This window comes from Tupaia chinensis, unplaced genomic scaffold (genome assembly GCF_000334495.1).
Source record: "Tupaia chinensis unplaced genomic scaffold, TupChi_1.0 Scaffold000244_1, whole genome shotgun sequence".
Lineage (NCBI taxonomy): Eukaryota > Metazoa > Chordata > Mammalia > Scandentia > Tupaiidae > Tupaia > Tupaia belangeri.
In genome coordinates, this window is record NW_006159722.1 from 1,286,591 (window position 1) to 1,291,382 (window position 4,792).

The window sequence follows — 4,792 nt, forward strand, 5'->3', positions numbered from 1 at the left end:
TTTTCTGAATTCACTGAGTTGTCTATGTTCTCTTGTATCTCATTGAATTTTCTTAAAATAATTCTTTTACTTTTCAAGTAATTTGTGGATCTTCACTGCTTTGGGATCAGTTGCTAGAGAATTGTGTTCCTTTCGTAATGTCATAGTTCCTCGTTTTGTTTGTTTGTTTGTTTGTCAGGGACTTGTGTTGATGTCTGAACATTTGTTGGAGTAGTTGCCTCTTCTAAACTTTACAGACTAAATTTAGTGAGAAAATAATTTCACCTGCAGCTGGCTGAGAAGGCACTTGTTGACTGGTGTGTTGCAACTCTGGCTCCAGAAGACATCAGTGATGTAATCTCTGTGCAGCTCCATGAGCTGAAGTCAGTGTCAGTGAAAACTGTGTGGGCCTCAGCTGTCAGGGCTGCAGGTATTTATGGCAGAAGCAAAGGCAGTGGGGACTATTGAGGTCTTCAGTGGGGACACTGTTGGGATTCTCCTTTTCTCATAAGAAGGAGTCACCAAGGGGATCTCTTTTGGCATTAGCTCTGGTGCAGCCCACAGACAACTATGGTGGCACCAGATATAGGGCCAGGTGTTCAGAACAGCTCTAAAGCTAGAGTCCTCAGCTCAGGCTCGGACTGTGGAACCTGAGTTAGGAGCATGGGTGCACTCGCCAAGGAATGGGCATGTGCAGATCATTTCATGGATCATAGTTGGTCAATCTCCAAGCATTGTAATTCATGCTTGAATGTTCACCTAGCCACAAACTTTCTCTGCTCTTAGCTTTTTTTCTGCTTATATCCATGACAGAAAATTTGATGATAAGTAGGTAAGGATGCCCAGGTACAGTGACTTAAATAGCAACAGTGCCGCTTTGTGATGACAGAGACTGCAATGAGAGGTCTGGTTGCAGTTTCTGGTCCAACCTAAAGAGGCTAGGCATGGGGGCACACCCCTGTGCTCCTAGCTGGCTAAGAGACTGGGACTGAAGGATCACACTGGGACCCTGTCAGAAATATTTATCTCTCTCATTTTCTCTCCCCATGATCTCTCCTTCACTCTATCATAAATAAATAAATAAGATAGAGAGTCAGGATAACTTTAGTTCAGTCACTTGATCCTAGACACCAAAATATTTTCTGCCATATTTTCTAGAGTGTGAAAAGACAAGTCAAACAAGCAGCAGGAAAATCAATGTTCCCACCACACTAGAAACTCTGGGCTGCTCCTAGCTGCCTGCCACCAAGATTTCAGGAGCACAACTTTGATATTTTTTTTTTTTTTTTTTTTTTTGAGAGGTTTTTGCTATATGGTGCGTGTGCTCGCCAGAAAGACAGAGAGACAGACAGCGAGAAATCACCCCCCAGGGGGGATGGCCACGCCGCAATCCATTCTCCTCTCGGGATCTTGGGCATGCATGCACACGCACCGGGTGTGAGTTTAAGCCGCTGGGTCCAGGACTTGAACCGCAGTCGACTACATGGGGTCCAGCGACATAGCCATTACGCTAACCGCTGGTCCCACTTCATTCTTGACTCATACGAATGGGTCTTAACTCTCCATAACCAGGTGTTAATTTAGACAGACATCAGAAACTAATTCAAGGTCCTTCTTAGGAAAGACTTCAGAATCAGTAACTCGTCCTGCAGAAGCCCATTTTGAGTGTTTCACCATAGAGACCCAGGAAAGACTTCAGAATCAGTAACTCCTCCTGCAGAAGCCCATTTTGAGTGTTTCACCAATCTGTTTTGTAGTATGTTTTCTACTTATTTTCCTCTTCCTCAAGCATTTTTAAGAGCATTTAAGAAAATTTATAAATATTTCCTTAATAGGGATTGGGTAGTGTCACAGCAATAAAGCACAACACCTGTGAAACTGATTCACATGGGAAAGTTCTAGATTTGTGACCAGAAGCCTCCTCTGGGGATATGCATGTGCCCATGATCCAAGGCTGGCTTTGGCTGGAGTGAATCGGTGTTGGGACTCTGTTGAGGATGCTATCTGTCTTTCTCTGCATCTCTTTGCCTCTCTTATTGACACAAACTTTCAAAAAATTCTTTAATAAACTTTTTTATAATACAATACACGTAATTTCTCTCTCTAACAGACTTTGCAAAACCTGCAGGACTCAAGGGTGCAGAGGGACAGTAAGGCAGAAGCTAATGAAAGATTGGGCAGGCTCTTCACTCTCTTCCACACACAACTTGGGACCTCTCAGCTTATGTCTACCCCGTTACGGAATTGTGGGAGATAGAGTGGAGAGCTCTTCAAAGGTGTTGTAGAAAGCAGTGAGCGCTGAGCAATGGTGTCAGGAAAGGAAGGAGGAAGAACTGTGAGTGAAATACTGCCCAGTGCATCTGCGGAAAATAGATACATTTCATTTTTAGAATACATCTTCTAGTGAGTTGTTACTCTACAAATCTGTTCCTCTTTTTGTGTGTATACTTCCTACAGCCTAACGTTTGGAAAGGATAAAGACTATATTACCAAAAAGGAAATAGTGTTACCGGATAATCATTCATACATCTAGGCCAGAGGAGGGAGGAAAGTAACTATTTTTTTCCTCCTGAATTTTCCATCATTCCGTACTGATACCATCTCAGCTCAGAGTCAAGCTTACCAAGTGGTATAATTCTCACACAAGCTATAAAGTGCAGGTTGTAGTTTTCCCTGGCTATTGATCCTGAGACTACATAGAATACAGTGTTCCCTTCTTACCCATAATTTCACTTCTCATGGTTACAGTGCAACTCGTGATACACTACAATATGACAGTCTGAGAATGAGAAAGACCACACGTATATAACTTTTATTACAATATATTATTATTACCATCTTGTATTTAAATATATATTTATTTCTACATATACAGAACTTGTATGTAAAGAAGAAAAAGTTCCCACTAGGAAGATATTAAAAGTTATTAATGTTCTTTTTATCACATGGCAACCAGGACACATGATTATTTCTGTTCCCCAAAAGAAATGTTAGCTACTAGTTTCAATTCAGGAAGTGTATACCTTTGGGAAGGGTTACATGAGATATTTATTCAGTTTTTTGCTCAAGCTTCTTCATCTTTTCATTGTAAGCATTAAACTGAGAGTCTGTTCATAATCTATCCCACCATGTAAACATCAAAGCATAATTTCCAATGAAGTTCAGGTGATAGAAGTCATGATGCTGAGACTCAGCATAAAAAGATGAGATTTAGGGGATTGAGGGGAATCTCATACTGACTATGAACTTCAGTAATTTCTATCAAATGGTCATCCATGCCCAGAGAAGAGTGACATGATCACACAAAAGCTTTTCTCCAATGAAAAATCCAGTTTCCAAAGCATGTGCATATTCAGATTCCATTCCAAATGGAGCCTGAAATTCATGATGAACTTTATGAATATATATTCATATATTCTTTTGTGATGTAAGAATCCATGCATGAAATAGTGCCAAATATCCTCAGTGACTACACAACTAAAGCATTTTGCCAAAAGCATATACCAACTTGGCTTTTTTTTACCAATCAAAAGGAATATTGAAATACTCTGTAAAATAATAGGTTCCACAAATCAAAGGCAGCTGGATACAAAAGTGGTAAAAAAAGAAGTACTTTAAAACATTTTCCCATGTTTCTGGCTTATCCTATTGAATTTTATATCTTTTCATATAAGGTATGGATTGGAAGACAAATCTAGGTAAAGAGAACAAGAAATAATTTTTTAAATGGTTCTTGCAGAAAATTCTCAGACAAAAGCGAGTCTACATATTCCACAGCCAGGGATGCTGAATCAAGATGCTGACAGTTTCATTTGTTGCCATTTTTCAAATCTCTGGAGACAGCCTTATAATTCTGGATGGTCTTGAGGTGACTGCAGCCTGGCTCACCCAGCTTTTTTCACAATATATTATTATTGTTCTGCTTTATTATTATTATTGCTAATCCCTTACTGTACCTAATTTAAAAATTAAACTTGATCATAGCACAGTATATATAAGATGTAGAAAATTCTGTAGTTTCGGTATCCACTGGGATTCTCAGAACATACTGGCTATCCAAACTAGGTCATCTGGTCAAGCTGGCAGGAAAACTAAACTAGGCAATGACTGGGAGTGCTGGTTTCCAACAGTAAGGCTGTCCCGAGCAAAATGCCAGAGCCAAGGGCAGTCTGCTTTCTCCAAGGTTCAGCCTCTTCTGCTCAGAAGTTCACCTGTCCTTTGTCATGGACTGCTTTTGTAAATCCTGTGCAGCACTAGTAGTTGATATCTGCTAATTTAATCTGTAGAAGACAATCTTTGGAAAATTGAAGTCTACTTAGAATTAAGGGTAGTTATGCCAAGTATAGAAGGTGTACATTGGCATGAGCGGTAATAAAACAAACACTTTTTAAGGGTAAGTTCCTAAATATCCTATGTTTTTTCTAAGTCATATAATTGCACTGCTTTCTCTTCAAGAGATAGCTTCAGAAATAAATATGTCTTTAAAGCAACTATGGTATGTGAAAGTGGCAGTACTAACCAGTCATCCTCTTTTTTCTTTCACCAGAGTCCTGGGAGGCTGAAGGGAGGCCGAAGCAGTATCAGTAATGGAGACACTCGGATATGGGTAAGATTCACATTTAAGAAGTCCTGTGAAAGAAAGCTTGTTTGCTGTGTCACTATGGTCTTCAAAGTTGATCGGGACGATGGTAAAGGGTAACTGTCCTCTGATCTTGTACTTTGATGCAGAAAACCATCCTCAGTGGTCAGAATTACTCACTTCATACAAAATGGTCTTAAAAATATCTCTAAATATCATAATTTACCCTTGTAG

The 4,792-nt window shown here is 39.8% G+C and overlaps 1 pseudogene; it reads right to left on the reverse strand.

Moving 5' to 3' along the window:
• Window positions 1-3,027: 3,027 nt before the first annotated feature.
• Window positions 3,028-3,801, reverse strand: LOC102473791 (methylsterol monooxygenase 1 pseudogene; annotated as a pseudogene).
• Between the last annotated feature and the right edge of the window lie 991 nt (window positions 3,802-4,792).